Below are 12,160 nucleotides of genomic sequence, written 5' to 3'. Positions count from 1 at the left end.
CCCTGCTCTAGAATGCTTCACATCAGAAAACGTGCCCTCCCCTAACTTTTTCCCTGAAACATTCTGCTTAAAGCAGGTTCCTTTTCAAACTATGGGATTTTTTTTTTTTTAGTCTTGAAAAAAGGTTCAAGAGGATTCCTTGGAAACGTATCTTTCAATTCTTCTTAGATTGTCTTGGCTAAAAATCTTCAGCTAGTGGGGAAAGGGCCCTTTAAAAAATCCTTTGACTTTGGTGTTTCCTAGCCAGGCCATGTGGGGACTGAGGTCTCCCAGCATGCACTTGTGCAGAGCTAAGTCTTTTTTAATGAATTATACCTAATGCAGAGAATGACCACATATGTCTGGAATGATCTGAAGCCATACTAAACACCCAGTTCCTTGGAAGTGTAGCATTTTACATTCAAAATTCATGTAAATGCTACATTTTATTCCATAATGTTTTAATATTTACAATTTTTGTTTTAATGTTACTTATCAACCAGTAAAACTAATCGTCCATAATTTCAAACATTACCTTTGTTCTCTATGACAAGGCATCCCAGTGTGTGAAGCAGTGAGTGGCAGGAACATAGACTTGTTCCCTAAGACCTGCATGTTGCTAGGAGAGTCCATTCATCATTACCTAGCTCGGTTACCATGGACAGATGTCGAGTAAGGACTATTTGAATGAATCTAAATAACACCGTCCCAGAAATTGTTGTTTTCATTCTTCTGGCTTCAGGAACAACAACCAGGGGAAATGGCCACAAGATTGTTTTAGCCCAAAGAGTGAAATCCATCATAGGAGGACAAACAGGTGTCTTGACCTGGACCACGTAATCAAGAGCGACCAAAAAAGTGGGTTCCAAGAGTGATGTTATTTGTCGCTGAATGTTTTTACTAGAAATTTCTCCACTCTCCCACACAAAAAGGTGTGTGAGTATGGCGTGAGTGGCTGAGTGTGTGACAGGCTGATCAAAAGGTCAGTAGTTTGAACCCACTAACGATTCTACCGAAGCAGTATGTTCTTTTGAAAATGTGTAGCCTACTCTGCCCTCTGGGGGTCGTTACGAGTCAAAATCTACTCCATGGCGTTGGGATTTGGGGTTTCAGCACAGCCAATTGCTATGAAGCAAGTGTTTCTATCAAAGATTCTCCCGATGCACTAGATTTGGTCCCTAAGAGAATAAACCCCAAATGTTGCTTTTCATTCACTCTCAAGTTGTTACAAGAAAAATTAACAATATAACTAATCTCTCTTGAAATTTGCATAGCAGAAAGGCCTTATGTATACCGAGTACTTTATATTTTCTTATCTTAGTTTTGAAAAAAGCCTCGAAATGAAGTATTATCTACCAATCAAGAACCAGAGGGATTATGTATTTTGCTAAAGTTCACACAGGTAACTGGTGAGTAAATAGAACTGACCTCATCCACCTCTCTGGATTCATGTCCAACATCCCAATACACCATAGAGAAGAATGTTTCATTAAAGGGTTTTTTTCTTTTCTCCAATAATATTTGAAATTAAGCAAATAAAGTTAGAGGTGCATTAATAGTCGTGCTGTGTATTTACAGGAGCCCTCGTGGTATTGCAAGGTCGGCAGTTCAAAACCACCAACCGTTCTGAGGGAGAAGGACGGGGCTTTCTACCCCCATACGGAATTACAGTTTTAGAAACCCACAGGGGTAATTCCACCCTGTCCTGGGGGGTCGCTCTGAGTCGCCAGTGGCTGCACGGCAGTGAGGTCTGTTTGGGTTTTTTTAATGTATGTAAAGCAGCAGCAGATCATGCCACTTGGTGTTGATGAAAGCTGATTGACATTGACTTCCTTTGCACACACGTTTTTCAAGTTGCAATCTTGCCAATAAGATATACTTTCCTGGGTTAAAGGAAGTAAGTCATCACTGGTGGTGTAACATTGGCATCTGAGAGTGCATCGTTAGGAAGAGGGCTGTGAGAAGCCATTTGATTGACTGAAAAACAAACCAGTAGAACTTAAAAATACTTATCATCAAGGTTTAAAACTGTCATTTTAATTAAATTTGATTGTCATTTCACTGCTTGTCCATTCGCTTGGAAAATACGAGTAAAATGTTCCTAGTTATCTACACAAAGCACAGCCCTTGCTACTCAGGTACAAGCCTTGGCCTCACGGACAACCCGGCCCATTGAAAGCCCGATGGAGTTTGATTTGGGGTACTGAAAAGTCTCCGCTGAGTTCATAAAAAAATAACAAAAATCGAGGGCAAGTGAAATTACTTTCCAAAGACCTATATGCTTAGTAGATAAACAACAAAAATGCAAGTCTGATATGTAATTACTTTGGGGTCAAAGTTTAGATTTCATACTTGAAATAAATTTTTAACCTGATTGATTGAAGTTATGCTTATCATTCCTTATTATCTGATAAAATGAAAAATCATTTTCAATGAGATATATTGCTTGTCAAATTAGCTATCAATCACAAACAACTGGAGCAAAATGTAACTCCAGGGGGGGAAAAATCTAAAAGATATTTCAACTGTGTTCAATGGCTAGGTGGTTAAAGCAGAGCATTTGAATGATTTTTCTTAATTCCTAATGACTGTCTGTAACATTTGAGCCATATGTCACCATTCTCCTTTCTGTAGTCGTGGCTGTCGGGTGCCATCCGGTTGGTCCCCACCCATAACAGCCCTCCTCCCATCGGAATGAAGCACAGCACAGGCTTTCTTTTTTTCTCCCCTTGGCTTCTTTTTTAATTTTTTTGTCTTAGCTTCTTTTTTTTTTTTAAACATTTTACTGGGGTTCCTACAACTCTTATCACAATCCATACATACATCAGTTGGGTACAGCACATCTGTACGTTCATTGCCCTACAGTCTTGAGCCATCCTCACAGTAGGCCCGTCCCACGCCCAGCCCGTGTGGCAGTCACTGTGTCACCCCATCTCGTTGAGGCCCTCTTCTCTTCCTCTGCCCCTCCCTTTGCCAAGGATGACGTCCTCCTCCAGGGACTGGTCTCTCCTGACAACACGTCCACAGTATGTAAGACAAGGTCTTTCTAAATGGAAGATGTTTAGAATGCAAGCCTCCAAAATGATATCTTTTGACACAAGGAATCTATTCTCTAGGCTTATGTGGATTTGAAAATATACTGGTGAAAATAGACTATTTAGTAATATGGTCATAATAGATGCTATTTTGTCACTGGTACTGTCCTCTCTCAAGTAAAATTTTATAAAGACGTAAAGGTAGGTTGAAGCCCAGGTGGGCACTCTTAGATCAGCTTTGGACTGATTGTTAATTGCAAGGTCAGCAGTTCAAACCCACCAGCCGTGTTGCGTCTATCTGCTCCCATCAAGATTTACAGCCTTGGAAACCCTTTATGAGGTTGCAAGTAAGTAGATAGACAGAAAATATATAAAATGGAAATTTTGAAATGGTCATCACTAATAAGAAAGGAAAAGACCCAACACCAAAAACCTGGTGAACTTTTTTTTCGGGGGGGGGGGGGGGAAATGTTAGCTTTCAAACAGATTTTTATAATTGCTGTCAATAAGGCTTAAACCTGTAAATAGCTGAACAGGCAAAAGTTGTGAGATAGATACAAGGGGGCTTCAAAAAGTTTGTGGGAAACTTCCACTATTTTCAGATTTGTTTGGAGTCATCACTGGGGCTTTTTCTTGCTGCTGGTTTCTTTGTTGGTCTGCTTTTACACCTGCATGACCAGGGCCAGGGCCTTCTTGAAAGCTGGCAGGTAATTGAGAAGCATGTCTACAGCGGGTTCTGCTTTGTTCTCAATTTTCTCCAGGTTGTAGTTTGGCTGCTTGGCCATCTCGGGAGAGCTTAAGTCAGGTTGGCCCTTGCTGTGAGCTGAAGACGTTCTAGGAGTCTCAGGGAGGAGGCACCGCTGGGTGCGCCGACTACACAGTACTCAGGCTGCTGGCCCTTCTCTGGCACCTGGTGAACTTTTAATATTGAATTTAACAATTATTGTAATATAATCTTATTCTACAGTGTTTTCAATGACCGCTTCCTCTGTGTGCCTTTTGAAAGCTCCTGACTTAATGACATAAACCCTTTTTATCTTTGCCACCAATGTCCAATTTCTTATTGAGTATGAAAGGGTTTTAACCAATAAATATATACAGAAATAGTAATAGGGTTATGATTTTTTTAATAATATGGCAACACAAGGCCAACAAAAGACACAGGTACAGATGAGAAAGGAGGAAAAATTAAGAAAATGTAAGTAAAGTAAATAACAGTGAAATTCATATTAGATGTCTGTATTTACTTGCTGAAAGTTATGTATGTACATACTTGCTGAAAGGTAAGAGGACTTGAAGCTTTTACTGATGAACATCAAAGATTATATCCCTCAATATGGATTACATCTTAACATAAAGGAAAACAATCTTCACAACTGGGCTAGTAAGCAATATCGTGATGAATAGAGAAAGTGTTGAAGTGGTCAATGATTTCATTTTACTTAGGTCAGCAGTTAACACCCACGGAGCAGCGGTCAAGAAATCAAACCGTGTTTACAACACCAAAATCAAACCCATTGCTGTTGGGTCTGTTCTGACGCTTAGCTCTCCAAGAGAACAGAGCAAACTACCCCCAGAGGGTTGTCACTTCTATCCCCCATGGAGCACTGGGTGAGCTCAGACCACCAGCCTCTTAGTCAGCCCCTGAGAACGTTAATCATTATGCCCCGAAGGATCCTTCAGAATGGGGCATAGCTGCGCAAAAGGCCACTTTGGGGGTCAAATGACCCTCTCACAGGGCTCACCTAAGTCCTAAGACCATCAGGAAACACATATTTCTAATGGTCATAGGAACCAAGACACCGCTCCTCAGTCGTCTCCAGGTGGGTCCACCCACATGCAGATTTGCTGATCTGGTGAGAAAGAAGCTATCTCAGCCTTCCCAGTGACGTTGGCTTTTTACGCATACTCTTTCAAAATGTAGCAATGTCATTTACTGTTGTTTTATGACGACTGTTACCCATGCTACACCATGCTTCGAGACAAAATTTCATTTATTTGTCATTAGAAATAAATATTTCACAATATAGAATTACATAGTTTTTGTGATTAATCACCATGCTTTAATTATGTTCAATTTGCAACAACGGAAATACATCCTTCATATCAGATATTTACATTACAATTCATAGCTGTAGCAGAATTACAGTTATGAAGTAACTACGAAAATAATTTTATAATTGTGGGGGGGGGTCACCACAACATGAACTGTATGAAAGGGTCGCGGCATGAGGAAGGTTGAGAACCACTGCTTTAAAGTATTAGAAAGCAAAGCTGTCCCCCTGAGGACTTAGGTATGCCTGACCCAAACCATACTACTTTCCATTGTTTCATACAATGTGAAAGCTAGACCATGAATAAGAAAGGCATGGAAAGACTTGATGTCTTGGAATCATGATGCCAACAATATTGAATATACCACGGAGTGCCAGATGTACAGACAGAACGCTCCTTAGAAGGGGAGACGCTAAGACATCTCCTGTACTTTGGACATGTTGTGGGAGAAGCCAGTCCCTGGAGAAGGACATCACGCTTGGTAAAATACATGGGCAGCTGAAAAGAGGAAGACTTTCATTGAGCTAAATCGGCATGGTGGCTGCAGCAATGACCGATTGTCCAGTGGAGTGCAGGCAGGACTGGGCCGTACGTCACTGTGTTAGACAGAGGCTCCTCAGGAGTCAGAACCAGCACCTAACCACAGCTTATTGTAAATCTTTGTGTAAAACTGAAACTACCATAAATACTTATTGCCATGAAATTTCTTAATCGAAGCCATCATTTCAACTTTCTCTCCTGAAGAAATTCTTTTTAATCATCTAACATCCCTCCAGATTACTTTTAACATAAAGTTGTATTTCATTAACATGGAGTGTCTACTATGTACCAGTTCATGCCTTTTTGAATTGTGGTTTTGACAAAGAATATTGAATGGACAATGGACTTCCAGAAGAACAAGCAAATCTGCCTTGGAAGAAGAACAGCCAGAATGTTCCTTGAAAGAGAAGATGATTTGGCTTCGTCCAGTATTTTGGGCACGTTATCAGGGGGGATCCATCATAGAGAAGAGCATCTTGCTTGGTAGCGGGTTAGAGAAAACAAGAGGAAAGGCTTGGCTGAGGTGGACTGACACGGTGGCTCCAGCAATGGACTCAACCATAGCAGCGACTGTTGATGCTGGCACGGGACTGGGCATGATTCCCTTCAGTGTGCATTTGACAGCACCTAACAGCAACGCTGTACCCAACGCTAACAACCCATGCCCTCAAGTTTACCAGAAGTTGGATGTTTAAAGAGATTGTATTTCTAAGTGATTCCTCTGGGCGAGCTAGTAGAAGGACAATGATATTTTTTGTTGTCCAAGAATTTCTATAGCCTTCGCTCTGTTCTCACTGAGACTCGAGTTGCATATGTTCATTCTTTACTCTTAAATCCAAATAACCATCATAGACCCTTTGAAACAGCCGTGCTTAAAACACAACATGGTCCAGGACCTAATGAGATTGCTTAGATTCTGCCTTATTTCTTTCTATGAGACAGACATTGCCCACTTCACCAACAAGAAATGGTTCTAGCAAAACTGATGTTGAAAGTCATTATTTTTGTACTCTCATAAGTGGTTGAAGGGGAAAAAAATCTAGCCTGCGTTCTGTGACGGGAGCTTCGACAATCTGCTGATGGGTGCCTGTTGCCTCCCCTCCACAGAGGGAATGCTGGCAAACATTATCGGATTTTGTGTGTGTGTGTCCTTTTAGTCGTTTTTGACTCATTCCCATCTAACATGTTGGAATGCCAGGCAATATGAATACACGTTCCAAACCTACAAGAGTAAGAACAGTGGCTAAGTGGAGGCTCTCAGAAAGGCTACATCCACTGCTTTATGCGTTGACCTCCGGGGCAAATGCCCTCTAGTGGCCACTCTGAAAGACCTTGGGATTCTACTTGCCAAACAAGGGTATGATAGGTAACTGGAACGTGAGAGAAAGGTTCTACCATTTCCACCTTGCTTTATGCATGCAGACAGCCAAAAATCACAACTGTGTCCCAGGTATTCCCCCACTCGCCCACCCATGATCACTTGTTCCTCTTATGTATGTGCAAATTTTCTTCTCTTTTTCCACAATATGCGGTAAAACTGTTACTCCCTTCCACACAGAACATTATGAGTATTCATACCTACTGCTTCAAAATCACTGGCTTAGCTCAGTATTTAGCAGTGCCCTAGCCTGCACTCAGGGGCCCTGCTGACATATTGATTACTCATTGGGCTGCTAACCACAAGGTCAGGTGTTCAAAACCACCAGCCGTTCAGCAGAAGAAAGACGAGGCTTTTTCTCCTCATAAAGAACGACAGTCACAGAAGCCCACAGGGCAGCGCTACCCTGCCCTGTAGGGTGCCTTATAGAGTCAGAATTCATTCGATGGCAGTGAGTTTGGTTTGGAGTCTGCACTCTCTAGGTACACAATAAAAGCCACTTTGGCTCTCTCGGCCATGAAAAATAAAAGCCGCTCGTCGTCAGTGGCCAAGAAGTGTATTCCAACTCTTGACGACCCATGGGGCACAGGGGGGAATTGAGCTCCTTGGGGTTTTCTTGGCTGCGAGCTATACAGAAGCATTGCCTCTAGGTGGATTCCAGTTGCCAACCAAGTCAAATATAAGTACTGTTTGCCAGGGACCTCTGTCTGCCATGAGTAGAATGCTAAAAGAGACACCAACATGGTGTGGAGGGAGGGGCTCACACACATGTGAAGATACATCTGTTTGGCTGATTTACTCCAAAACGTTTTGTTTCCATTTGACTGGAAGATTGCACGTAGAGCCTGAAACACTCCTGAACTGATGCTGGCCCGAAAAAGAGGTGGTTTTTAAATTCTTAATAAGCATCTATGGGTACTGGCCAGAGATTCTATTACAGCCAGATTTCTGGCCCATTTTTAAACCAAGATATTGCTAAACATTCTTATTTGTAGCATATGGGGTGGGCTATGTTTTTAACTTGAAAATTATGTTCTCATAATATCTAATTGGACGTAAGAGGACATTTTGTAAGGAAAATAAATGCACAGGAAGCAACATGTACTACTAATATTACCCAATTAACAAAAATGTATACATGGACTATAAAAATATCACTTAAGAGTTGGCAAGAATTCCTATCTAATTCAAAGCCCAGAGGGAAAGAGAGAAACCAAGAATTTGCAAACCACTATGTTTGTCATACACTTGCCCAGTTTCAAACTTACACAATTTTAAAGAGGTATTATATCAAACCATGAAAAATGCAGACTGAAATATGATTTTAAAGTTATTAAGTAGATACCACTTAACTCACTGCCATCAAGTCATTTCTGACTCATAGCAACCCTATAAGACTAAGCAGAATTTCCCCTGTGGGTTTCTCAGGCAGTAACGTTCAGGGAGTAGGAAGCCTCATCTTTCTCCCTTGGAGAAGCTGGTGGTTTCAAACACCTAGCCTTGCAGGTAGCAGCCCAATGAGTATCCGCTATGCCATCAGGGCTCCTGAAACCTTTTCAGTATTCTTTACATTTACATAAATAACAACTATGTCTGTTCTTAGTGCTTGAATTTCAATCTGAAAATCTTTGTTTAATGTCGGGCCTCCTTGTTTTGTTTGAAGAAGTAGGGGTAAGTGGGAGAGACATTTAACGGAGATTTTTTTCCTTCTACAACATAAGCCCTGGTGGTGCTGTAAATTAGGCATCGGACTGCTAACCACAAGGTCTCAGTTCAAACTCACCAACTGCCCCGGGGAAGAAAGATGAGTCTGTCTGCTTCCATAAGATTTATAGTCTAAGAAACCTTATTTAGGGTTTCTCTGAGTCAGAATCAGCTTATGGAAGTGGGTTTGGTTTGGGATGCTGAGTCCAGGGGTACAGTGGACATCATTTAACCCCTCATTCCCTTCCACCTCATTATGAAGTTTCAGCACCTGGTTGGATACTGGTTGTTTGGTTGGTTGGTTGGTTGGTTGGTTGGTTGGTTGGTTGGTTGGTTGGTTAGTTGGTTAGTTGGTAATTCAGATCTCAAATCCTCATTTGGATTGTGCACGTCCCTCCTGTCTGCAGTACCCCAACATCAGTCCCTTCTTGGGGGTTGCCTGGCCAGAGTACTAATTGTCATCTAGCTGATTCTGATTCATGGTGACCCTGGATATGTCACAGCACACCCATGCTCCATGGCCACTTTTTCTGAAGTAGACCACCAGGATTTTTTAACCAGGTACCTGAGTGGGCTTGAACTTCCAACCTTGCAGGTAGCAGCCTGGTCTAGGAACCACTTGCACCATCCAAGGACTCCAATAAGAGCCCATCAGAGTACAAACCAAATAGGTCTTCTGCTGTTTTTACCAATAGCAACTTAAAGTCCAAAGCCAAGAGTGGCATGAGGCTATACAGTCGGTCAGAACACTTAGACTTCAGGACAGAGAAACTGTCGCTACACAACAGAACAATTGGGTATGGCCAAGAAAACAGTGTAATGAAACCCTCCCACTGTTAGCAATGTAGAATTTGTTTTCTTTTCATCTTGATTAAATTCTTCATCTTCAAAGGCACATAGCTGGGCTGATGGAAGGGGTGATATCTGGTTGAGTCCTTTGTTAGGAAGGCTTCTTTGAAAAGTAAATGCTGTACCAGGTGTTTGTATATAACTGACAACTGTGTGTTTTCAGAGCAAGACGCCTACAAAGAATACCAATCATGTACTCTTCAATTATGTATAATTGTAACACACAGTTCAATAAGGGAAATGGATGTTACTCTGATAATTTTTGTATGACTAGAGATAAAACTGTAATTTCATCACAACTTTAGCAAAAGATATTAGGGGTAGAGAGAAAATCACATTAAAAAAAATTCTTTACCATATACCCAACTACAAATCATTTGTTCTTGGAACAAAAAATTTTTTTAACTCTTTTATGGAAAAGCATCTTCAGGTGATTGCTGGTTTTGTTATAAGGAGTCCTAATGGAGCTGTCAGGTAAGTGTAGGACTTCCAACCTGAAGGTAGATAGTTCGAGACCTCCAGCCACTCCACGGGAAAAAGATGAGGCGATCCACTCCCTTAAAGCTTTACAGACTCAGAAACCTATAGGTCTTAATGAATCATAATGACTAGATGGCAGTGTGTGCTTTTATTATAAATAAGAGTGTCCGAGACTATTATCAATTGAATGATGTGGTAATAGTAAAGCACAGAGCACAATGCTTGACATTTTAATAGGGGGTATGTATTTTCTTCTTTAAAAAGATATTCCAGAAGAAATCATTCAATAACATTTGTATGCTAATTACTTGGCCTTCTAAATTCCTTTGTGGCTTCCTAAAGAGTCAGGCTTTTAAATATGTGCGTGTGAGTATAAGTAGGTTTTCAATCATCGTTACCTTAAAATAGAGGACATTTTATTATAACTTTCCGGATGTTTTTATTTTTATTTATATTTATTTACTCTTATCACCAGTCCATACATCACTTGCATTCAGCATATTTGTGCATGCGTCATCACCATTATTTTCTGAACGTTTACTTTCCATTCAAGTCCATGGGATCAACAGAGAGTTACAGCTACACAGCTACATATCTACCCTGTGTCGCTTTCAAAAGAGACTGGGACGGACATTATTTGGACAAATATCAGCTAGGAAAATTAAGCAATGTAGTCTTTTTTTTATTCCTAGCTGCCTTATGCCTTACTTTTTAATAGAAAATTGCCAGTTTCTTCTATAGAAAAGTCAGTTTCCTAAAATTGCTAAGACTTTACATATATATTTCAAGAGGTCTTTTCCACCTTCTGATTAGCACCAAATTAAGCATACTCATTCATTATCTAAATACTCCACATGTTGGCCCATCATTATGTTCTAAATATTTGTAAACCTAAGGGCATATGTTATAAAGTAATTCACAACTAATTTAGCATTCCACTCCCTAATTTAGCATTTACCCTAATTTACTATTTACCACAGTAAGCTATAAGAATAAGTGCTAAAGGGAATTTCTTTGTTAAATTTTATGTTTTGAGCAAAAATTTAGATTTGCAGTCAGATTTCATCAGATAAGGCTTTTTTTCTTCTTCTTTTCATGTTAAAATCTTATTAACCAAGAATAAGAATGGAAGAGGAGACTTATTTTTTATTTCATTTTATTTAAAATTCCGGGTCATAAAAATTTATATAGAATTCTTATTCCCTATGAGTCTTAGTACCCAAATGCTGCTATCACAAAATATGCCACAAGTGGGTGGCTTTAGAGAACAGAAATGTATCATCTTGCAATTCAAGAGGCTAGAAAGTCCAAATTCAGAACCTGACCTGAGGGTCTGTCTGTGTCTGTGGTCCTTGCCATTCCTACTAAAGCTTTCAAGCTGGCTGGTGACCAGAGGCTACAGATGATGTCCCACAGTGTACAGCCCTGTCTACCCAGAACTCTTGCACCTATTGCAACGATTCTAGAGCAAACCACTGTGGTCACTGTGGGACCACAAGGTGTAGCTAACACTAATACTAGAGCGCTGATTGTTGGTAATATCTTCATCACTGAGCCTACAAAGAAATCTCCAGGTCACAATGAACTGTCACTTTCAGGCTGTCCTGTGACCACTATGGGTAAGCTTAAAATACTTTGATTTTAATGAGGATTAGGTTTCATTCGATGTGGGGATTTTTCTTTTTTGTTTGTTTGTTTGTTTTGAATTAGTAATTTTATGAAAATTTTAACATACTTCTTAGTTTGGAGTTCCAACTTAAAACACTTGAAAAATCCATTTTCTAAGGCATAATTGCATGACAAGGAAGATCACATTAATATTTAGTTATAGCTTAACAAGGACTACATTCCTTCTTTATTTCCTCAAAAAATTAAAGTCCCTAGCTTATTAGGTTTTCAGATAAAGCAGCTTACTAAATGTATTCATTACCTACCTCTCCATAGCTTATGTAAAAACTCAACATTGGATGTCATTGGTACAGCATTTAAAAGCTACCAGAATGAATGTCTGTCTAATGTTACTATGCCAACACCTCATGTTATGGTGTCAGGCATGGAGGCCATGGGACAAAGTGACTGTAAACTACCTACTCAACATCTAGTCTAAAACAGAGCTGAGTATTGCCTTTGTTTTCAAATG

Source organism: Tenrec ecaudatus, chromosome 5 (assembly GCF_050624435.1).
Source record: "Tenrec ecaudatus isolate mTenEca1 chromosome 5, mTenEca1.hap1, whole genome shotgun sequence".
In the NCBI taxonomy this organism is placed as follows: domain Eukaryota; kingdom Metazoa; phylum Chordata; class Mammalia; order Afrosoricida; family Tenrecidae; genus Tenrec; species Tenrec ecaudatus.
This window is presented reverse-complemented; position numbering follows the sequence as displayed.